Source organism: Phodopus roborovskii, unplaced genomic scaffold (genome assembly GCF_943737965.1).
Source record: "Phodopus roborovskii unplaced genomic scaffold, PHOROB, whole genome shotgun sequence".
NCBI lineage: Eukaryota > Metazoa > Chordata > Mammalia > Rodentia > Cricetidae > Phodopus > Phodopus roborovskii.
The window spans coordinates 1,564,218-1,589,550 of NW_026126434.1; the positions used below are offsets into that span (position 1 = coordinate 1,564,218).

At 42.8% G+C, this 25,333-nt stretch overlaps 1 long non-coding RNA gene across 1 annotated transcript in view; it reads left to right on the forward strand.

Annotated features, from left to right (window-relative positions):
• The window catches only part of LOC127223927 (uncharacterized), a 115,549-nt gene that overhangs the window by 13,850 nt on the left and 76,366 nt on the right, over positions 1-25,333 (forward strand). The window contains exon 2 of the long non-coding RNA XR_007834672.1: positions 19,124-19,239. This is a non-coding gene — a long non-coding RNA (uncharacterized LOC127223927). The remainder of the gene's footprint in view (positions 1-19,123; positions 19,240-25,333) is intronic.

Consider the following 25,333-nt stretch of genomic DNA (forward strand, 5'->3'; position numbering starts at 1 on the left):
TCATTCTGCCTCTTTAGTGGGGGACAGCCTTTGTGATGGAGCAGCAGGTGGTGGAGAATCTTAGCCTTTTCTCTGGCTCTTCACAGTGCATTCTCTTGGCTCCTGTATAAGCTCATGACTCACAGGGAGTAATATCTACCTCAGTGTCTCCAGGACTCCTTCCCCTCTTTTTATACAATAGCACAATACTGGTATTTTTAATTTTGATAATGAACCAAAAATATTTTTTTTTTTAGAAATGTTCTTACTATGAAACCAAGGCTGCCTTAAACCTACTATATAGACCAGGTTAGTCCCAAACTCTTCTCACTATCCTGAGTGTTTGGATTATAAGTGTGTACTACCATACCCGGTTTGAACTAAAAGTTTACTTTGTCAGAGAACCCATTATGTAAATGAACCTTGTAAGAGGTGGAGACTGAGGAAAAGACAGGGAATGTGGCAGCCTTGTGAGCTGGTCATCTCAAACTGTCAACTTGACACAGTTCTGAAAAGAGTCTCAACAGAGGAATTGCCTAGATCAGATCATCTTGTGCTTGTGTCTATGGAGGACTGTCTTGATTAATAACTGAGACATAAGAGCCCAGCCTGGGGCCAGCACCATCTTTATGTAGGTGAACCTGGGCTATGTAAGAAAGCCAGATAAGTAAGAGCCTGAACAAGCAAGCAAGCTGTGTTCATTTGTGGATTTCTAGTTCAAGCCCCTGCTTGAATTTGTGCCCTGACTTCTCTCAGTAATGGACTGTGACCTAAAAGTATAGCCAGACAAACCCTTTCCTCCTCTAATTTGCTTTGGCCATGGTGTTTGTCATAGTAGAGGAATGAAACTAAGATGTTTTGTCACTCTTTGCGAATGATCTTTATGTTAGAGTGTGTCTTGAATTTTGTGTTTTCTTAATATATTTTACTTGAATGTGTGCAGATGAGAGTAGAGGTAAGCCTGTAGTGTCATTCTTCAGGAAACTTCTACCTTATTTTTGAGATCAGAGCTCTTTTATTGGCCTGGAGTATGGCTAATGGGATAGGCAGGTTGACCAGTAAGCCCTGAGAATCCACCTATCTACCTTCTCAGTACTGGTGTTTCAAGCACACACCACTATGCTTTTGTTGTTTTTTGCTTATTTTTGCTGTTGCTTGTTGTTTTGATTTTTATGTGGGTGATGGAGGTTGAAGCAAGACCTCATACTTATGTAGCAAGCACTTTAACATCTGAGCCACCCCTCCAGCCCAGGGATGGCATTTAAAAGGAAAGAGACAGTGAGACAAGTTCCTGCTGTGACTTCTCTCTTCATTCTAACACCTCCATGAGTACACTTGACTCTCTGTAGGATGCTAACAGAGGCAATTTTTTGCTTTGTTATTAGTTTCCACTAAGCCCATTATTGTAGGGGTGCTTCTGGCATGTGCCTGACAAATCTAAGTGTTTTTTCCCCTGCTTTTTTCTTGCCTCGCTGAATGACTACAGCCTTTTTATACCCAGTGGCATGCTCTTTTTGACACTCTTGCCTTTAATGTTTGCCCAAGAACCATAGCTTAGGAGGTTTGGTCATGTTCTTGCTTAACACTCATGTCAGGGCTGTCAGCCAGAAGTCTAAAGGTTCCAGTGTACCCTAAGCTTTCAAATCATCTGTTTCTTGTTCTGGGTTTCTGATACATTACTCTTTTTTCTTTGGATATCCATGTCTTTCTCCCACCCCACAACTCTTTATTCTAAAACCTGGAACATATCTATATGTGTGTGGCCTCTTTTGAAAAGCACCCTGCTGTGGTTGAAATATGTCCCCCACTCCTGAGGTCACCCAAGAGTTTTACATCTGAATTCAGATCTCAACAGTGTTAGGAGAATGGAACTCAACCCCACTCTGGTGATTAGATGTCTGTGGAGGATGATTAGAGTTCCCATAAATGTGGCATGATGGTCTTATAAGGAGAGGGAGAAACCTCATAGGAACCTCTCACCAGAGCCCAGGCCATGGAGCTTGCTTGCACGTGATGCCTTCAAGATCACGGGCTAAAGGAACCTTTCTTTATATAGTGCCCTACCTCAGGTATTTTGTTACAGTAACAAAGATGATGGCCAATAAGCCCCTGATCCCTTTTCTAGATAAGTTCATCTTCATTTTTCAAGGTCCAATTTAAAATCCATTTGCATGAGAAAGGTGATTTCCTGGTTAGCTTTTGTCAAGTTAATGCAATCCAGATTCATTTGTAAAGAGAGATTTCAACTGAGAAATTGCCTCCACCAGAATGACCCACAGGCTAGTGTGTGGGGTATTTTCTTGATTGATGACTGATGTGGGTGGACCCAGTCCATTGTGGGTGGTGCCACCCCTAATCAGATGGTTCTCAGTGGTGTTAACAGGCAAGCTGCACAGGCCATGGAGAGCAGTCCAGGAAACAGTGTTCCTCCTGGCCTCTGCTTCAGGGGCTGCCTTCAGTCCCACCTTGTCTCCCCTTCACGATGGATTGTAACTTACACATGAAATAACCCCTCCTTCCCAAGCTGCTTTTGGTTAAGGTGTTCATCACAGCCACAGAAAGCTAACTAGGACAGCTGCCTAATCTAGAAACTCTGGTCACCCATGCCTATTGCTTATCAAAAAACGAAGTAAGTTGTTTGTTCATCCGGCTGTATTCTCTCAGTGCTTCCTGTGGGTTAGCTGTTGGGATGTCACGCAATAAGACATCAAAGTCCTTGCCTCATGGAACTTATATTTCAGTCCGTGAGCAGGAAGTGACCGTAGCTCTTTTATAACATCAGGCAGTGCAGATGCCATGGACACAAGCAAAGCTAGGGCAGGGGAAAGAGGATTGAAGATGACTGGAGGGTGCCAAGAGGAGGGTTGCTCAGTACAGAACCCCCAGTAGCTGCCACAGAACCTGGTACCTGAGATAATGCCCTACAAGCATTTGCTAAATGAGAACCCTGCTGACTCAAGTAGACCTGAAGGTCAACGAGGATGCAATTAGGTATCAACTGAATGTATAATTCTGGAACTGGTTCCCTTGACTGTATCTAGGGGCCATATAGGCCATGTGTTAACCATGTTTACAGGATACACTGTGGTCATCCCTAACCTCCATTTAGAGTTAGTTACATCCACACCTGTCTAGTGAAGGAATCACATACTTTCTTCTTAACCAAACTGTGACTGGCTGTGAATGAAATGTTTGTGCCTGAAAGAGTTCCTGTTCTCCTTGGTTTCTATTTATACTGATGATCAACTATTTTGCAATGAGGGGGAGGATTTTTCCCCCTGTGGTATGCATACGTGTTTTTTAAATGATTAACAAAGCCAATCTGGACCCGGCAGATTTTTGCCTCTACTTGTGAAGATGTGGTACCCATGGAAGTTGTGTGACTTCTTAGCTAGCTGGCTCCCTGCTCTGGTTGCAGTGACCTCATTATTGGTAGTCTGTGTTTAAAGCCTTTTCCATTTTGTTTCTTGTCACTGTGTCTGGTTCTTAACATCCTCCCTATCCCTTCTTATTCTTAAGCCAACATTATCTTCTTAAGGATAGTTGAAGATTGGGGGCTAAAAGGCTCAGTAAGTAAAGTGCTTGCAGTGCAAGCATGAGGGCTGCAATTTGGACCCTCTTTGTTCACGTGAAAACTGGGTATGGCCACATGCACCTTCAATGTCTGAGCTGGAGAGGGGAAGGCAGGGGGATCCTTGGGGCTTGCTGGCCATCACTCTAGCCAATCAGTACACTCTAGGTGCAGCGAGAGACAGGTTTCAAAAACTAAGTTATTGAGGGAGACAGAGTGTGAACTCGTGGCCTCTATATGAACACACATACACACATGTACACAAACATGTACATGCATACATAGTCCCCTACAAAAAATATATTCTGAAGATTAGATATCTTTGGTTAGCAAAGTACTTGGGGTGCAAAGGTGAGTAGGGTTGAGCCAGATTGGGTTCATTCTCTATTCCTGGTGACAATAACTGAACACAGAGACAAGGGGCAGGAATGACAGGTTCTTCCTTGGACCTCTGCTGTGTCATTGTTCCATCATATCTTCTTGGGGAGACAATGGCTTTTCTTTTTCCCGGGTGTCCTTTCCTGGTCTTATAGCTTAGCTGTCACTCAGATCATACGAGAAATACCACGGGAAGCTCCCTCCCAAGTTCATGGTGGCTCTTAGCCACACTCTTTTGGTTGCTCACATCTCTCTGTGTGACTCTTTGCTAATCTCTATGACCCCATTGAAGATGTCCCAACAGAATGTCACATGCTCTGCTCCCTGTGCTTAGCTTCCTCAGCCTGCAGGCCCTTGTGATGAAGTCTATGTGTCGCTCCCAATGGAGTTAGCTAAGAAAACATTGACATGGTCTGTAACCTTTCTCTTCCTCATATTATTAATGTTATCAGTGCATAGTAACACGTGTGTGCATGTATGCAAGTTTGTGTGTGCAAACATATTTCAGAGCCCAAAGGTTAACCTTGCATGTCCTTCCTCAGGTGCTGTCCTCCATAGTTTTGAGACAGGATATTTCACAGGCCCGGAACTCACCAAGTAGGGTGGGATGGATGCCTAAGGAGCCTAAGGAGCCTTGTGTTCCTGCCTCTCTAATGCTGGGGTTATAAGCACTTGTGAGTTTTTCATGGGTTCTGGGCATCAAGCGTTACTCTTCGTGTTGGTGTTAGAACAACTTTGTGGACTGGGATATCTCTCCAGTCCCAGCTACATAGTTTTAAAACTTATTGAATGCCCTCTGTTCTTAAAACTGTGCGTCAAGGCAGGGAAACGTGCACACTTTGTTGCTGAGAGTACCCAGTTCTGGCCAGTGTGAATGTGCCTAGAGGGCTTTGTGAGATGTGCGGTGCACAATGAGGGAAAGAAGGATTTGTAGATGTTGCACCCATCCTTTTGTTTGTTTGTTTTGTCTAACTGTGCACAAATTGATACACATTGAGAAATTTAGTTAACTGTATTCATCAATGTTTGTCTTTGGGTTGGGTCATGAGAGTGAGACTCAGAATTCTTGGCCCCTCCCCTTTAGTGGCATTATAAAATAAAAAAGAAAAGAAAAACTTGGCATATTACACCAACCATATTTTTTCTCCCTTTGTCTCAAAGAAGGCTCAGCTGAACAGTAGCCTCCTCACCCAGTACAACAATCAAAAACTCACAGGACCTCAGCTGCCTGGGATGATGTCACTGAACCCTTAAGAACGCTTGCTTGCTGCTGAGCTGGGCTCTGGTCCAGCTAACACAATTCTTCCTGCCACTTTGTCAGAGCCTGTGACAGATTAGGTGGTCTCTCTCTCTCTCTCTCTCTCTCTCTCTCTCTCTCTCTCTCTCTAATCTCTCTCCTTTTTCTTTCTCTTTCTTTTTCTTTTTCTTTCTTTTTCATCTTCTCAAAAGGCACTTCAGTTTACCTCTAAGCACGACACTAGCTCTGGCTGTCCCAAATAACATTTTAATTGAAGTCTCAATCCAAACAAATGCCCTGCCTCTTTATTAACCCCAACAGTGTAATTTTTCACCCTAAGCCCGATTCAGGGGAAACTGTCTCACTTAAACTGCCATGCGACAGAACATGGCAGCTTTCCTCTACCGTCGCTTCTCTGACCTTAATTTGAACCTTAATCTCTTTTAGCCATGCTCTCTTTATTAGCTGTCCATAGCATGCCCAGTGCTAATTTTCCCAATAGAGTCTCCATTTACAGATGTCATTTACCTCAGCTCCTCTGTAGTACCATCTAAGTTTCTTAGCCTTTTTTAGGGGAAAGGAAAGGAAATCTTTCACTTGTTTTTGTTCAGTAGTTTCAATAACTACTTTGCAAAACACTCTTTAGAATTTTAGCTGTTTCTGACATTCATGAAATTTATGTGCATAAAATAATATACTCTCTAATTGTCAGGAAAAACTGGAAAAACTCTTGAAAGTAAGTACAAAGGATTCTTTACCTATAGACAGACCCACAATTAGAAAATGAAGCAGAAAACCAAGATTATTACTTTACTAATTCAGGCAAAGACAATATTTTTTTACCAGAAACCTCTGACCTTGGGAGGGGGCACCTGAATTATTCAGATAATTGCTTTAATTCCTTCATTCATTTTAACGCTTAGATATGACCACTGACTAACAACAGAGAAAGTAATTTCTTTTTCCTAATTATACCTTCCTGGTTTTTTTGACATTGGTAAAATGATCCAAATTAGAATGCAGTGGAAAAAGCGTACTTTCCCATCACAATGATAAAATGTGTTTTTCTATTTGGAGTCTAGCTTAATATAGCAGAAGTTTGTAGGTAGAAAACAGTGCTTATGATCGTGTGCCCAATTAAATTTATTATAGGTTTTCGTACTTTTTGGCATCACCATGAAAGCATATTAGTTATTATTCTTTATAACCTAATTGGCGGCTTTGTGTCTAGTTGCCCCTCTGTTCTCTGCAGAATACAATAGTTTGTTGATTGCAAAAAAAAAAAAATTACATTTCTTTGACTTTACAGTCTTAGAAGTAGGGTTGCTATTGAAAGCTGGAGGCACAGTGGGGTGTTTAGGAGGACAAGGACCAAATACCCTCTGGGAGTGAGGAGGGAGGCAGCTGGGGACAATTGTCTGTTCCCTGCAGTGCTCTGTGGTCTTAACAGCTTGTTGGAGTGATAAACTTTGCCTTCATTTCACTGGTTAGAACAATTAGTGGGAATGAATCAGAGTTCTCGTGGATCACAGTTTATTATATGCTATTAAATTCCATTATTTGAGAAGTTGCTACTATGATCATAAAACTTCTCCCCCAGCTTTGCATGCATTTTCTTTGTACATTGGCTGCTTGCTTCTCAGATGGGCAAGGTTTCTTTCTCTTTCCCGTTAGCACTTACTGAGAGTGCTTGAAGCTAATTTGAAAATACATCTATGAAAAGACAACAAAAATGAGATGTGAAACCACACACACACACACACACACACACACAAACACACACATACACACACATACACACACACACATGCACGGACAGACGTAGGTTCTTAATTAGTTCGTTGTTTGACACGCACGATTTAACATGGTGTGCTTAGCGATCCACATTCCCCCGAAGAAAAAGGCTCCTTTTTTTCTCCATCCAAAACCTTCCCTCTGTATTCATTCTATCCCCCTTGTCACTTTCCATTAACCAATCATGACATCCTCTGCTGGAAGGGTAAGCAAGTAGATTATTTCCAAACTGGTGTAAGTGACACTCAAAGGTCTGGCCTGAAGGGGGGTTTACGATAGCAAGGAGCTCCTCAGCCCCTGGAGTTAGAGAATGTCACTTCAATAACACACCAAAGTCCATTGTCACAACATGTCTGCCCCAAATTGCCAAATGTTCAGGTGGGACGAGGGCTTGTATAGGAACATAATGAGTGGTGGTACCATCTCAAGTCATTCTTGTTGCTAGGACAACACAACCCTCCGGCAGCATCCATTCTGCCTGTGAGGAAGCTGAAGACTGCAGAGTTTGCCTCAGTTGTGTCTCTGCTCACACCATAAGTGATGAAGCTGAACTTTTAGCTAGTTTGATGGGCTCCAAGCTCATGTCTGTTTCAGGAAGGGCCACGAACCAGATTTATGGTGGGAGGTGTGTGCCTGAAGATGGTACTGTCCTGAGGGACTGCAAACAACGAGGAAGCAAATACCCTGGGGTCGAAAAAAAGTGGCTACACTTTGCTAAGAGAAGAGGGGTTTGTTTCAGTTAGATCAGCCTGGTGGTGGGATTTGCTTCTGGGCCTGTTCCCCACACCCCTCCTCTGCCTCTTCTTCCCTGCCTGCTTCCCACACCCCTCCCCTGCTTCTACCTCTCTGCCTGCTCCCCACACCCCTACCCTGCTCGTGACAAATAGAACTTGGGAAGAGAGGCAGCAAACTTGGCTTGAACAGCCAGGAGCCATCACAGGCTGCTGCTCAGACCCTCATACTACCTTCTGGTAGGGCTTTCTGCTCCCAAGACAAACAAATGTTATTCATTGACCAACTTTCAGCTTTTGATCTTTATTGAACAAATTTTAGCTTCTTTCTCCCAGGAACCTTGGAACTATGTTTGTTATAAAAATAAGACCATGAACATGTATTGAAAGAAATTAAAAAAAATCACTTGATCATTTATAACCAGATATGCGCCTTTTAGTTGACAAAATGTTTGCGAAAAATCAGTATATGAAGGAAACATTTATTTAGACTCACACACAGCTTCTGTAGGTTCTCCCCATGTGGACATTTAGCCTCATCGCTCTGGACATGTTGTGAGGGGAACTACCATAGCTAAAGTGTGAAGCTGCTTATGTGCTGATGTGTCTAGGAAAGGCAAATAAATCAGCAAGAAGAAAGGGCTTTGAGCCCAATACATTCCTGAAGGACCCCCCCCCACTGACTCACTTACTCTCTTTAAGCTCCACCCATCAGCTGGAGGATGAACATTTAACATACCAACTATTGGGGGACATTTAGGATTGAAATCATAATAGCAGTGGATGATCAATAATGCTACAGAGGACAGCTCTCTGGCCAAGGCTCAGCACACAGCTGTAGCCAGGAGGAGGACATGGTGGTTACAGAGAAGGATGGACATGTTACCTGCACTTAAGTTGGATATTAGCACCACAGTGTTCCCTAACCTATTTGCATCCAGGGTTTCATAGTCCCTTGCCATTCTCACTTGGCTGTGGTGACCGTGACCTGACTGGTGGAAAGGGGATGGATGAGTGCATTTTACCCATGTGCCCTGTTCATTGTATTTTTCTCTGTTGCTGTGCCCCCAGATAACTTGATTACAGGCTTGTAGATGACTTGTAGATAGGTCTTCTGCCCCTTCTTAGCCCATGTAGTCGGACCACCTTTGGTTAGAGGTCACCATAGTGGCTTTCCTGAGCTCTATCTTGTCTATTTGCCCAAATTCTTCAGTTAACATGGTCAGCATCTTACCTATTTTTATTCCTGTCACCTCTGGGCATGTCTCTATCTCCACCTCCCAAATCTGGCACCAGCGCAAGACCCAAGTTGTCCTTTGTGTGCCCATCTGTCATGAATCCTTGGAGTTAAGAATGGAAGAAAGACTAAAGTTGATGATCACAGACACAGCAGAGGACCCAGATGTGGTCCTCTGGAATGACAGGGGAAACCAAGTCCCAGGGAGATTTGGGAGACATTGATGTAGTCTCATGACCTTAAACAAAGGAAGGTCATGGGCTGGGGAGATGGTGTTTATTGCTCAAATCTGGAAATCCGGGTTTGAATCATTAGCACCACGTAAAGGCTGGGGACACAGTAGCACAAGTGTGTGTAATAGGCACATGTCTGCGGGACATGGGAGGTGGAAACAGGAGTCTCCAGAAACACCTGAGCCAGCTCAGCTCTCCGGGGTACATGGGGCGGGAGAGAGACCCTGTGTCAAACAAGGTGGACATGTGAGGATCACCACACATATGCCATGGCAGGAACAGACCATTATTTATATGCCAGTATGCATGTACACATGCTTGCGTGCGCGTGCATGCTCACACTCTCTCTCTCTCACACACACACACGCGCACACACACGCACACCCACCACTCTAATAGAAAGGTCATTATAAAGGAGCTCTCTCTCCCCCTTTCCCTCCCCCTCCCTTTTTGTCACTGTTTCCCCATGTAGGTAAGGATGGCTAGGAATGTATGCAGATCAGGGTAACCTTGAACTCAGAATCCTACTGAAGTGGGGTCCTGGATATTGAAATTTGTAGACACCTGTTACCACACCTTATGGGAGAATTTATTTTTTGTCATGTTTTAAAAAACTTTTAATATTCAGATCATATCTCAGAAATCTTTATATTACTGAGAAGATGTAAAACTTGTCTTTGCCTATGTATCCATTGTCTACCTATTGGTTGAAATGTGTATCTATCACCTATCCATCAACCCATAACCTACCCATCCATTGTCTACCTGTATTTCCAATCTGGAGGAATAGATTACAGGAGAATTGATGGCCAGCAACAGGGAGGGAGGACGGGGAATCACATGCAATGGATTTGGGAGTCACGTGGACCATCCAGACCTTATAAAGAATGTAGATTTTAGATGCCAAAGTCTTGAAAGGTGCCTGACGGCTCATGGCGTTGGTGTGCTCTTCCAGATGGCAGATGCCACTCCGTGTTTTGCATAAACTGGCTAAATGTGCTAGCTCTTTGTACTTATTTCAGAGGAAAGCATCCTCCGCTTTCAACAGAACAGAATAGTTCTTGGCACTGAACACCTCTGGCCCAGAGATGGCTGAGGCACCCACCTGTGGGTGTGCAGGGTGTCATCCAAAGCACCCACATTCTGATTGAGGAAGGAGGCCAGGCCAGAGCTTCTGGAGTCTTGCCTCACATTGTACAGGTGAATCTCTGCGTGCTGTGGGGCTGCCTCTCCAGTTCTCATTGGTGTGGATGAAGGATGGGTCTATGACGTTCTTATTTTTAATAATTTCTTATACCCTTCAGTTGTTGGTTACATGTTACTGTAACTCAAGCCCTTGTTTTCATCATCTTCAAAAACAAATACATAAATAAGTAAGGGTGTGGATGAGATAGCTCTGAGGGTGATTGGGAGTCCCATAGGGGATCCACACAAAAGAACAGTTTCTGCCACACAGTGAGTGCTCCAGAAATGCTAGCAATTGTTATTGTTGCTATTAATAACTGTGAGGGTTTGTATTTTTTCATTTTCTATGTAAAGCTCCTCCCCAACATCATTGTTATGCTAATTCCAGGCAACTTTTATAGAAGTAGTCTGGCCACAAGTCAAACTATTCATCGGTATGGCGTGGCACATGCATCATGATTATTAAAAAAAAGATTAATTTTCATTTTATGTGTATCAGTGTCTCGCCTGCACGTAAGTAAGTATATCACATGTGTGCAGTACCCCTGGAAGCCAGAAAGGGACATCAGGTCCCCTGGAACTGGAGGCACAACAGTTGTAAGCTTCCATGTGGGTGTTAGGATACAAACCCAGGTTCTCTGGAAGAACTTAGAAACTGCAGAAAGAAGAGAGTGGAATGCTGTAAATAATTATTGTGAATAGCAAAATTGAGGACAGTGAGTGTCTTAGTTACTTGCTGCAGTGACCAAACACCATGGCCGAGGCAACTTACAGAAGGAAGTATTTGGGGTTTATAGTCCTAGAGGAAAAGTCTATGACCATCATAGAGGAGATCATGGAAGCAGGCAGGCAAGCAGGCAGGCATAGCTCCGGAGCAGTGGCTCAGAGCCTACATCTGACACACCGGTGTGAAGCAGAGAGAGAACCATAACCTCAAAGCCCACTCACTCCCAGTGTCACAGCCCTTCCAACAAGACCACAAGCAGTTCCACCAATTGTAACTCAAGCATTCAAATGTATGAGTCTATGAGGATAACTTTCTCTCAAACCAGGATGGTGAGATCTAGCATGTAACAGCACACATAGGAAAGAGGAGTAGGTTGGGCTGTGACTAGGGAAGAAATTTCATAGCAACAACATAGATAATAAAGAACTTTTGAAGCATAGTAAAGATGGCTAGCTGCTCAGTGAGGACTTTCTGTTTCTGGGGATCAATTACTCAGTCAGGAACTGCCTACTCCCGAACCCCTCTGATAACCTGGGTGCCCATCCAAAAGGTGCAGAGCTATATACAGAAGAAATATGAGTCCCCCAATCCATGCTTGGAGCAAGGGCTCCATCAGATGTTTTCTGAGAAAGATATAAACTTATGCGTGTTAGGCCATGGAGCTTTTTTTGGGGATTGCATGTCACAACAGCAATATGACATGCACTGACCAACGCAGGTATTGGTATCAGGAAGGAGCTCTAGAAGCAATTGCTTTCTTTTCTTTTCTTGTTTTTTAATCTTAGATACCAGTTGCTTAGTTTCTAGGATCCCCCTTCTCTTTCTTTTGTGTTGCCCAGACATGACATGCACAGGAGGTTTTTCACCCACAAGCTCACATCATGTGACCTGACTTTCAAGGTGATAAAGTTGAAGTTTTGTGGGTATTTTTCTACTGCCTGATAATAGTTCTCCAGCCATCTGAGCTAGTCTATCTTCTTCCAACAGACCACATCTTGACTTCAAGGCCAACAGCACATAGCTTAGGGTTTTGTCACAGTGCACTTAAGATAGTGATCTGACACAACGTGATGGCTGCCTTGTCATCTCTGCTCTCCACACACAGAGGAAGACCACAGTTCCACTCTCCCTTGTAATTTCCTCCAGGCTGGGAGACCAATCCTTTGTCAGGGAAATATGAGTAGAAATACCATGCTAGGGAGTTAGGAGCATGAGAGCAGGTGAGTGCTCTTCTTATACCCCCTGCCTCTTCCATGAGGACCTTGAAGAACTGGGGATAAGATGGAAATAGATGGTATGACTTTAAGATCGAAGCCACTCAGCCTGCATCCAGGACAGAGAACTTTGTTTTGTTGTACTATGTGGAGTTTAGAGGTTGTCCTAGATTAATTTCTGTTGCCGTAACAAAATATTCTGACAAGCAACTTAAGGGAGAAAGGGATCTATTTCACTTGCTACTTCAGGTTATAGTCCATCACTGAGAAGCAAAGACAGAAACTTTCAGCAAATCACATCATATCTAAAGTTAACAGCAGAGAATCAAATGTGTGCATCCTTGCTTGCCTGCATGCTTGCTCTTCTATTGTTCATTACCCCTGCCTAGGGCATGATGCTGCCCACAAGGGGCTGGGTCTCCCTAGCTAATTAAACAAGATAATACCCTGACAGATATACCCACAGGCCAACCTTATCTAGACATTTCCTCATTAAGACTCTCTTCCCTAGAGGCTGGAAAGATGGCTTTGCAGTTAAAAACACTTGCTGCTCTTACGGAGGATCTGAGTTCAGCTCTGTTCCCAGCATACACATGTGGTGATTCACACGATAACTCCAGTTCCTGGGGACCTGACATTATTTTCTGACCTCCGAAGGCACCAGGCACACATGTGATACACATACAACATATACATACGTACTGGAAAACCACTTAAATAAAATAATAAGAATAAGAATAAACAAATTGTTAGGACTTCTTGGGTTATTTCTAGGCTGTACCAAGTTGACAGTTAAGACTAGACAGCAGAGGAGTTATTTATTATTGAAACCATACCTACCCAGCCCATTCTGATTTACCTACACTGAATATTCTCCCGAGGAAAAGATACCACATAGAAAATCAGAAAGTGAAAAGAACCATTGGGAAGGTTGGGAAGGAGGAGACAAGGAAGCTACACAAATGGACACTGATGATCTCAGTTGTCTGCATGGAAGTGACATACAACATGCCATCTGTCCTCTGTCCATGCACACAAACACCTACCCATGGCTACTGATTGAGAAAAATATCACTTTTTTCCTGCCTCTTCAGCTTCCTATGATTTCAATGGCAAATCACTCCAGGAATCTTATTAGCCAGAGGGCCTTGGAAATGTAGTTTCTAGTTTCTCAGGCCTTGAAGCATGTGAGGATTTCATTTCATTTTTTGAATTCTTAATTGAAATATTTGAGATTTTATTTATTCCTATTTTATGTATAAGATTGTATATCTATGTACTGTGGGCATGCAGTGCCCAAAAAGGCCAGAAGAGGGATTAGACCTCTTGGTACTGGAGTTACATATGTTTGGGAGCTGTCTTGTGGGTGTGGGAATCAATTCAAGTCCTCTGGATGACCAGTGTGCTAAACCACTGAGGCATTCCTGCAGCTCAGGAGGGTGTTAGGAGGCTGCCGAGGGTACTTACGGTCTCTCAACAATACAGGGTCCAGCATTATTTATTGCTCTTGGTCCTTCTGGTGAGACATCCAACTGGTTAGCCCTCCATAACTCACATTTTCTTGAAAACTTTGCAAAAACAGACCTTGATGAAACCTTTGTCCCCAGGCCACACAATAAATGGTTTTCAATTGGTTTCATTAATGTGGCAGAATCAAAAGGAACCAAGAAAGTGGTCCCTGTGTGTGTAAGTTAGCTCTCAGAACTTTCTTCCCTATCTGCTCAGAGTGAGGCTGACCCTGAGTCCTAGATTCTGTCTGCAAACACAGATAAAGAATGAAAGATTTGTAGACACTCTGCCTTATGGATCCATAGAAACTATCAATCATAGTTTTTGTTTGTTTTAAAACATTATTGTTTATAAAATTGGTTAAAATGTCTCAATGTTTTGTTCAGCTGATTCTGAGCACAGTCTTGTACTCTGGTAAGAGACAGGATTCCTCTTTGGGCACCAGGGGATTGTGGGTTTCGACTGAGACAGAGTGGAAAGTATTCTGTAAGTGAGAGAGGTGTGGCATTCGAGTCTCAAGAAGATCTACTCAGCCATAAAAATAATTGATACTCAGGAAAGTGGGGGGAAAGGCTCAGTCTTTGTTGTTCCTCAAAAGGTACAAGGATTGAATGCATCCCCTTGTCATTATCCCCAAAAGCTAAAGCTATTGTGTCTCTGGTAGGAATGATGCTGGAATGACTCAGCCTTATTTACAACCATCAAAGACATGATAGATATGGATCGTGTCATAATTAAGCTTGTCATAATAAAGGGGTGACCCTATCAGTGCAATCATGGGGGCTGTTATGGTGTCACAGCTGCCTTTGCCCAGCATTTAGCCTCTATTTTCCACTCCCGCCCATGCTTATCTCTGGCTATATTTGGTTGTTTTACAGCGCTACCTGGACCACAGACTGTTTTACAAAATAAATGAACAGGTTGAGCTCTATGGAGACTATTTCCTTTGCTTATTGGTGCTTTTCCTTGGTGTGATATGCTTTGTACCTAGATGAGACAGTCATGAGTTTGCTTTGTGTAAAGGAGAGCAGAGCATTGAGCACTCAGCTAAATGAATCCTGTTGAGATGGTTGGTGAGTTTGGAAAATTCCACTCTCAAAAAAAAAAAAAAGTTACTTTCTCCATAGCAGATTTCCTCTTGGCCATAATTATCCACAAAGCTGTCCAATTTTCAAATGGTCTTTACCACTGCTGACATCCCCTACATAATGTATTTGATGGATTTTATTAGATATACTTAGTGATCCTTTTTTTCCTAAGTGGCCTGTTTTTACCAGTCTGTGTACTTATTTAATACCTACAGAAATATGTTTCAGCTACCCAGTTTTGCTGATGATAAAGTAATGACGATAAGAGAGTGTGTTGTCTTCTAGTTCTTGGCTTGACAGCTCAGTTGGGCATCTCCTACTTGGAGTTTTATGTGTTTATACTTAGATGGTGGCTGAGGTTAGAGCAAGCTGAATATTTCTTCATTTGTATTTTTGGCCTTGGGCTAATCAGGACTCTGTCCACACGGTTAGCTTAGGTTTCCTTATCATTTGGTGATGGGAGATGTCATTCTGTATGTTTCTCATACTGGTTAATAATAAAGCACTGTTGGCCAATAGGAAAGGAAGATAGGAGGGACTAGGAGACAAGGAGGAAATAGGAAGTAGTAAGGAGGAGTCAAGATGGAGAGTCTGAAGAAAGCAGTATGCCGCCGGCTCCCCGGTAAGAGAAATACATAGATCAGCAGAAATGGGTTAATAATTAAGATAGAGCTAGCCGATAAGAAACTAGTAACTGGCCAACAGGATAATATCAAATACAGAGTCTCTGTGTGTTATTTGGGGCTGGCGCGGCGGCGGGACAAGACCAGGCGGCGGCAGGCGGAAAAACCGAATGCCTTACAATTTGGTGGTCTTTGGGTCATCGGATTTCTTACATTGTGACCAGCTTCCTCTAGAGCTAATGATCTAAGACATTTGGGTGGATGTTGCAAAGACTCTAAAGTATCTCCTTGAAAGCCATGTAATCATTTCTTCATCTTCCATATGTGCAGGCTTATACTGGTAAACCCATATTCCAAGGCTTAGAGAAATAGATTCTACCTTAACACAGGGGAGTGCATTATGTATTGAAAGAAATACTTGGCATGACCATCTTAATGAGAGGCAATCACAGGTGTCCCTTGTGTGGCAGGCACTGAAGTGCTTTATCCACATAAGGCAGGGACTCATGAAGATTAAAACTTAGCTTGGGCTTGACCAGGCAGTCTTCATAACTAACTGCTGAGCAGTAACTACCAATACCAGGAGTTTTGTTCATGAAACGGGCAGAACAACCATTCTGATCATTTCTGACTTTCTCAATGACAAGGCCACACCTGTACGCATCTGACCAATCACCTTCACATTCATTCACAAAGCCATAACAAAGCCTTGACAGTTCAGGCAACACTGAAGTATTCCTTGTGGCTTGACAGAATGGGAAATCTCTGCTACACATGGGAGTTCAAACTAGCTTCTATGGCTCATAATAGAAAATACTGAAGAAGCTGAAAAAATCAGAGTTTGCCCCTGGTGAGTTTCTATTCTCCCTAGCACTTCTGTCCTTGTGCTGTTTGGAACAATTTGGGACAGTCATGGTCTGAGACAGTGATAGTCAAGAGAGGCAGAATCAGCATCCATTCCCACCTGAGAATCCTGGTCGGGGAGAGCAGCTGATGGACAGCTTGCCTCAGCATACTTCTTCTCTGTACCATTGGAGGAAGGTGATCAAGGGCTTTTATGTCACAGGAGATTTCAGGTCAGTTATGTTGACAGAAGGACTGGTGGCACCCAGCAATTCCTGAGTCTTATCACTTTTGGCACCGTTTATGTCCATTGACACTGTTTATGTCCATTCAATGGTGGCACTCTGAGGGGCTGGGAGAACAGGCTTATGATGACATAAGACATGCCTTGACATTTCAGAAACAAAGGTCATGAAAAGCTGCATGAGAGGTAGACTTCCCGGGACCTATGCCAATCCTGTGCCTTCTTAGATGCTGTCTCCTGTAGCATGAAAGCACAGGAGCAAGATTGGATTCTGACCCACCACACCAAGTGTCTTCTGTGAATTCACTAACTGGAACTTCATGGTTGATGTCTTAGGATCAGTTTCTTCCTCAGATCTGTGAATGCTGTATGCCTGGATATGGCTTGCCAATGAGAAGTCCTTCCATTTGGAATACAGCTTTGCTCATCTGAAAAATAATCCGACTTTAGTTATATACAATTCTTTACTCTGCTAGCACACATTCACGTGCCATTTAAAAACATTTAATTTTAAAAAATGTATTTATGTTTTATATGTATGGATGTTTTATGAGCAAGAATGTATATGTATGTGCTACATGCATGGCTAAAACTCCGAGAGACCAGAAGAGGGCATCAGATCCCTTGGAACTGGGGTTACAGAGAGCTGTGAGTCGGTGTGGGTGCTAGAAACCAAAGCTGGTCCTCTGGGAGAACAATAAATTCTCTTAACCACTGAACCATCTCCTCAGTCCCTATTTATTTTGCTTTTAATTATGTACATGTGTGTGTCTGTGTCTGGGTATGTGCACATGAACGCAGGATCCCTTTGGAGCTGGAGTTATGGGCAGTTGTGGGCCACTTTAAGTGAGCCCTGGGACATGATCCGCTCTCTGTAAGAGCAGTATATGCTCTTAACTGCTGAGCAATCTCTCCAGTCCTTGCTGTATGTTCTGTGTGTTATTCACTGTCTGCTGGTATATCTCTTTATAGTGTTTTAAAGGTACCTGGTTTGTCCAGATGAATGGCAGTGGCAGGGACTTCTCTTCACATGCAAATGTGTACATAAGCATACATAAATGTGTGTGATTGATATGTATACATACAGAAGTATGCATATATACTTCTGAAGGAGCTCCTTAATTCCTGATCCATTCTCTCTACTTTCCTTTGCTTTTCTGATCAAATAGATGGTTTTGAAACAATTTGGTGAACCGAATTTATACATGTGCCTAAAGAACAGTACTGTTATAAAAGATTCCAACTTGTGTTCACAAAGATGAAAATCAGATAATTACTCATCTTATGCTCTGAGGAAATTTTTGCATATATCCATGACATACATAAATCTCCGAGTATGCAAACACTTGTCATTATTTGAGCCAAAAAAAAAAAAAAAAAAAAAAAAGATTCCTTTTCCTTGTATACTGTAGAACTCTATTTAATCCCTCAATGTAAAGCTACAGAGCCCTGGAATCTCCATGCAGATCTGGGAGAGCTGTCTATGCCTTTATTGGTCATGGAAGAGCAGTGATACAGAAGGCTGTGCTTCTTTGGAGTAGCTGTCAGTGCCCTCCTGACTTCTCAAAGGAACATAAAGTTTGAGTAGAAATGATATTAACCTCATAGAAGCCATTTAGCTCATAAACCATCCCCACTTTTCTCTTTAGCAGTTGGAGGGTCTCTAAAATGTTTCTATTTGCAGAATGTGGGACTGCCATGGTACATCTGGTGAGGAGGTTGAGATCAGGGCCCATTGCTGTTCCAATACCCTGAATTTCTTGGCACTTTCTGGTATTAATGTAAGATAAAGCTTTCCTCTCATAATTATACTTGCACTTAAAATGTGAATGTTATGATAAGTCTTTGTTCACAGACAGCCGTAATGACAGACGGCAGATCTTTTAGTGAACATAGGTTTTCCTGAGGACTGGAAAGAGTAATAGATATCCACATTTCAAAAGTCATGGATCCAGAAGTAAGGTTTCTCTACCCCATGGAAAGTCCAAAGTGAGTTATTGGTGTGAGAAAGTTGACATTAAGCCCATTTGTGTTCATTTTAATTTCACCTTAAATTTTGGTATGTATGTTCTTTTTAATTGATGTGCAAAAATGCTCTGTATTTATAGGTTCCATATGATATCGAACACACAGACATAGTTCTAACATTCAGATGAGGGTAGTTCTATGTTCTCTATGTTCAGAATAGGTTAATAAGTATGTAATCTGTAAAAAAGTAATTTAAAGTTTTATTGCTGGTAGAAGTATATGGTTTAAATGGTCAAAGATCCCTATCTTCAAAAGGAAAATGTGGATGAAACCCTTAGAGTGCAGAGCGGAGAATGGGAAACAGCACAGAACAGGTCCTCAAACTCTGCTTTCTCTCTCTGGTTGTTTCTGGCCCTGGCCATTTGATCAATAAAGAGTTCACCCTCAGCCAGACTCCAGGACAGTCCCTTTTAGATGTTAAGAAATTGCTCAATGTTAGGATGTTGACCAAAGAAAGTAGATTTTAATCGTGCTTTTATTTTTTTCGTTTTGTTTTCTCAAGGGTCTGACGGGAACAGAAAGTTTTGAGGGAGTTTACTGCTGATGCAAGGTGACTGGTTGGATAAAGAAGTCCAAAGTTATTTTTTTATCTGTAGAACAAATAAAGCCTGGCCAAAGGTGAGTAAAATCCAATGCCTCCCACCTTGTTCCTCTCTCCATGCCTAAGAGATGTTTGCGTCCCTGGTTGCATAAGGAGAGCCTGCTCCATGCTGGGTGGAGAGGAGTTACATCTGAGACTGGATAAAAATAGTTTCTGACCTTTATCCTTAGTTTGACAGGCAATTGATGATGCTACCTATACAGAAATCAGTTAGAAAATGAAAAATCTATTTGTTGATATCTGGTAATTTGTCAGTCAGTACCCATGTGACTGAGTTAGGATTTTTTTTTTTTCCTCCAAGATAGACACAATATAGCTTTGTGAAATGGTAAAGTGTGTGTACTAGTTTGTGCATGCTTGAATGTTAGTCTGGGATTGTGAAAGAGAACACAGCAGAATGACCCTCATGGTTTCTCCCCAATACTTACTCACAAACACTACTAACAAACAAACACCCTGGAAATGCTGACCATGATAGGAATCCCAAGCAGCCTTTTGTGGCTTATTTTTAGTTTAATTTTACTTGAGACAGTTTTTCTCTAGCCCAGGCTGGCCTTGAACTCACAGCAAACCTTCTTTCTCAGAGTCCCTCCTGAGGGATTACAGCCAGGAACCACCATTCATGGTCCCAGTTGGTACTTGGGGAGATAGCAACATTGTTGATGGCAGAGAGAGAGAGTGTGTGTGTGTGGGGGGGGACTTACTGATTACTTAAATGCCTACTGTTGAAAGAAAATTAAAACTGCTTTGGATCCCAGACATCTGTATTATCCAGACATGGATATGACTTTCTCCTTGGCTATCGTTTCTGCTAGAACAGGGCAATGGGCCAACCAGGAAGTAGGCTAACACAGCTATCAACTACCAATTGTGGAAGCAATGAATTAATTTGAAGAAATGAATTTTCATTTGAAACTAGGTCTGGGAGAGTTTTCTAAACCCTCAAGAGAATGTGGGCCTTTCAGGATATTTCCCACAAGGAAATATGATAACTAAATATTGGGATATTTAGACCAGGCATAAAGTTTGGAGTTTTAGAAACAAATTCTGATGGGCCTGAAATTTTGAGATGGGAAATCCATGGGGCATCCATGTCCAGAGAATGAATATATGTGGATACACGCATGGCAAAAGTAATGGGTTAATACCCAGGTTTTCTGAACAGCCACAACATCTTTTGCTGCTTATTTCATATTAAAAGAAAACCCCAAATTTTCCAGTACGGAAAAGACAAATTCCGGTCTCTAAGCCTAAGCCCTGCTGTGACCTGGAGCTTGGAATTTTGCTCGTGAGCAGCTTGTCAATGGAAAAATTAATGGTCATAAAACGTTTAGGTTAGTTACATTTGAGTAATTCTATGATAGATTGTAAGATGGTGAACCATTTCAAGGGACAGAGGAGACAATTGCCTTTTTGAGTATGTGGGTTTGTAGATTTTGTTGTTTGGTTGTTTCTGAAAATGAATTCTTTGGAATCCTGTAAAGCTTAGGATTCTATCAGTGATCTGCCTGGGGCTGGTACACTGTGTGTTATGAGCCACCTATATAATCTGCTTAGTTTTAAGAGTCTTCCTATTTAGTCAGGCTGGCTTAGAATTCACTATACAGCATAGAGTTCTTGACTTCTTGGTGGTCCTTCTGCCTCAGCGTCCTTAGAACATGAATCTCAGGAGTAAACCACTATACCAGGCTTTTCTCCCCTCACAATCATCCGATAGGTTGATGTCTGTAGACATTGCAAGAAACTGTGATCTGCGTTGGGTGACATCATAGGCTTTGAGATGTGTAGAACCTATTAGGTTAGTGTATAAATAGTAAAGAAAGCAATAGTTACACACTCAGCTGTGTTAACACATTTGGTGCTATGGAGTGCGGGAGAAGAGAGAGACAGGACATAATGGATAGAGCCGTAGCAACGCACCCTGCAGGGCTGGCAGATTTCGGACTCCGAGGGCTTGGCTTTCCAAACTGGCTCTGAGCTTGATGAGTCTGTTTATTCAGCCACAATATCAGACATTCCCTCTTCCTGCCTGAAGAAGTCCCTTTGAAGAAAGGCTCTGCTGGGGAGCAGTTTCCCCTCCGACCAGCTCCTCCCGTGGCGGGGCTAAAGGGAAAGAGCTGGAAATGCCGCCAGAATGTTCTTTAAAGCGATATTCCAGCACCACGTGAGGCGGGGATGAAATAGCTGTACAAGATATATTTCCTGGTTGAGGTATTTCTTTCCCCTCTCAGATGAATTTAGTGGCAAACAAAGATGTCACATGAATGGGGTTGGGGGGTCAGATGACTTGGGTACCTCCACATCTGTTTGAGCAGGCTGAGGCTTGTGGGGCAAGAGATGGCTGTGCAAAGCAACAACATTTTTAGCTTTTGTAGGCCTGGAGAGAGTTCACATCTGCCAAAGCCGGAGGGGATGCAGCCGGCAGAGCAACCTTGTCTAAAAATCTTTATCTGCAGTGGACACAGTGGTGGTAACTTATCAAAGTGGCAGATAGATCGTTCTCTGGTGAACTGGGGGGACAAGGCTCATGATCAGGTGGCATAATCCAGAGGCCAACATTTTACTCAGAGGTGTCACATCTGTTTCTTCATTTCAGAGATACTTTTCTACCCTTTCAAAGGTTTTGCTTAGTCCTCATGTCAACCCTGTGAAGTAGCTGGCGAGGATGACAGCCTCCCGAGTGTTCCTCTTTGGAACCAGATGTGACATGGAAAGAGACATGATTTTATAGCTCATTACTGGCAGGGCCAGAACGACAAGCTGGGCCTCTTGACTCTTGGACCAGGATGCTCTTGTTGGTGTTCCTGGGACCCATACTAAGGTTCGGTGGAGTTTCAGAAAAAAAGGGAAGGTGGCATTCTCCATCTGCTCCCAGACACTGCTGTGACCCCAGATGGGCTCCTGGGGTGTGGTCTTGGGGAGGAGATTCAAAGTGAAACCTTCAGAGGCTAAATCTGTTCTTCTCACACAGCTGCCCACATCTGGAGTTGTCCCGTTCTGGCTTCATGAGTGCTGCTTAAACTAGATGCTCTCTGGAATGAACAGGGGGGGTCTCTGTTCCTTCCATGTCTGTGCTGAGCTCTCCAAGATGCCTGCTTTTGTCAGACAGGGACAAGTGCCACACTCTCTCCTGATGCCTGACCCAGACATCTATGGCTCACATGGGCTCTCAGGGCACAGGCATGAGGCTTCACACTTTGGGGACAGAGGCACTCACACAGGTACTTTAACCGCAAGTGACAGGAACCAGAGTTTCTCTCTGGGGAGAGTGAAGTCTTGTCTGGCTCCTAGCTCCAAAGGGACACCAGAAAGATTGTGACTATGGCCTGTGGGCCTTGCTTCAGCATATAGCTTTCATTTTATCTTCTCTCCACATGTAAGTTGCTCAAAGTATGAGCTCTATCTTGTAATTATTTGTATCCTCTGAGTCCTCTGAATGTTTCAGATATCTGATGAATGTATGGGAATCTATTTCCAGCCAAACTCTTATCCAAGTGTCTCTCAGTCTGGAGTTCCCATCAGATCCCCCCACCCCCACCTGGGAAACAGATAGGGAAGTTGGAAATAACTCTCCATATGACTCCCATGCAGCAAGGTTTGAGGAATCGTGTTTTATCGCTTTTTCCTGACTTTGAAAACTCTTTGAGACTTTGGTCAGTGCTACATGTGCAAACAAACTCTTGGATCTACAAAGGGTTTTCTGCTTCACGAAGCTGATTTCACATCTCTCTGTGATTTAATCCTAAGTGGATGTAATCACTGAAGCCAGGGCTCTCATTCAGAGTCTTTCCCTAGTCAGTTTACAAAGGAATGATGGTCTTGGCTCATACCCTGCATCCCTGATACTCCTGTCCAGGTGCCTGTCTTCTCCACCACGTGCCCCACAGCTCATCATCTTTGCCAGGCACAGCCACCCTTTGTGACGCCTACACAAAGCTATGAAGCCAGAGCAGTCTGTGTTCCCAGGGAAGTTGATGGTCAGCAAGTGGCTGAGATCACCAACAACTTGTTCTTTCATGCAGATATAGAAAATTTAGAACATTTTTGTTCATTTTCAAACTGGAAATTGTCCTTGTGGGGAATGGCTAATGGTAAGGTTCCACTCAGAGAAGGATAGCCTGCTTATTGACCTGCAATTAATTAATAAGTTAGTTCATTAATTGTTTTTGAGATGCTGGAGATTGAACTTAGAGACTTGTACTTGTTAGGCAATTGTCCTAGCAATTAGCTACATCTTAAGCCCCCTATTTTATTTTATTTTATTAAAATTTTGAGGTAGGACCTTGCTAAGTTATAAACACAAGGTAGCCTTAAAATTGTTAGGTAGCATGGGAAGAACTTGCCATCCTCCTGCCTCTGCCTTCTGAGTCCCTGGGATTGCTGCACCATGCTCAGCTGTGACGTATTCTAAAGCCCTGAAATCCTGATTTCCTTTCCTGTCAAGTTTTACCAGGAATAATGGAAACTGGAGGGATCATGTACGGCCTTAAAACATACCCTGTGCTCTGGAGACCCAGTGTGTGGAGAACAGTGGAGGTTGGCTGTTTGAGTTGTCTATTTGGTTCTTGGTTGAGCTGGGAGGCTGTAAGAGTGGGAGGATCTGGGAATGGGTAGTGTGGACTCCACTTGGCTGAAGAGAGCAGTAGATGGCGGTTGGCTCGGTGTTACAGAGGACACAGGGCCTTGCTTTCCATGGCAAGTTAGTGCTCATCAAGTGTAAGAGGGGCTTTCTCTTTTCTCAAACTTTCTCTTTGATTGCTCACTAAATGCAGACAGGCATCAGGAACAGAAAGTTGTCTATTCAAAGAGAGGGTGGGCTTGACATTTCTGCTGGGCCACACTTCTCTTCCACTTAGTTGAGCAGGGACCCCATCATTCATCGTGAAGTAATAGATGATTGATACGGCTGCACCCTGATTAGAAAAGGCCTCATTTTACTTGTGCATGGTGCATGGAATTAGTTAAGGGTTGCATAGGAAAAAAAGTGATGGACTATTGTTCATACTAAATTATAATGACAGCCTTCCTAACACTGTGTATTTATTATGTAAGAAAAGAAAATGTCTGGTAAAATTCTGTATAGGTTAATAACACCTTCATAATCTACTCCTTCTTTTCTGTTGACTTGAATAGCCCTCCTACCGACTTTTAATGGATTATTAGAGTTAATTACATCAATTGCAATATAATTGATTCTTAAATACTATGTAGAAACCTCATACAATTATGGAAAAACAAAAGTTATCTAGACATCTCAAATCAAAAAAGATTTGGAATTCCTGCACATTTAATCCCTGATAATCACCAGTCAGTTTGGACATTAAGATTGTATGGTGTCTTGTTTTCTCTTTGCCAGGTTTTGACAGAATTGATAGTTTTACAACATTTAACTCAATACGCATGGAAATATAAGATTAAAGCTGTTAGAGCTATTTTTTTCCCCTAAAAAAGAAAGATCACTTCATGGCTTAAAAGCTGAAATGTGTTACCTGCTTCACGGTGACAGAAATAAACTCAAGGGAAAAATCAAAGGCGATTTGATGCTGGGCCTTAGAAATCCCCTCTCTACGGGAGTGTAGGTTCCTGGGTCTTAGGGTGTTCTATTTCAACTTGGGGGCTCTAAAATATGACAAGGGAATGAATCACCTGAAGGGGCAAAAAGGTCTCTTCTGAGTTACCACTGAGGCAGGCACAATGTGTTTTGCTGTCAAAACCATTGGCTGAAGAGTGTTGTGTCTTTAGCGCCTGGCATTTGATGTCACAGAGATCAAAACAGATGTATGTATTAGAGTGAATTGATTGTGGCTTTTCCAGTGTTAACTGATTGGGGGGACACATTAGTGAGTTCTGAAAATTATAAATGTGAGTTTTCTAAACGACTCTCATTGCACAGATTGAAAATTTAAAATGGTTGACAAGGGGATTGTGTGAAGGAGAGGCAGCTGGGTGCTAAACCAGACTGTTCACCCATGCCTTCTGTGGCTGTTCAGCCCCAGACTTGGCCTTTCAGGGATTCTTTATCCTTTGCTGTAAGATGAGAGAAAACACCTGAAAGTCTTCCCCGAATCTCCTGACCTTAATTGCTTAGGGCTTTTGTAGTTTACTGCAGCT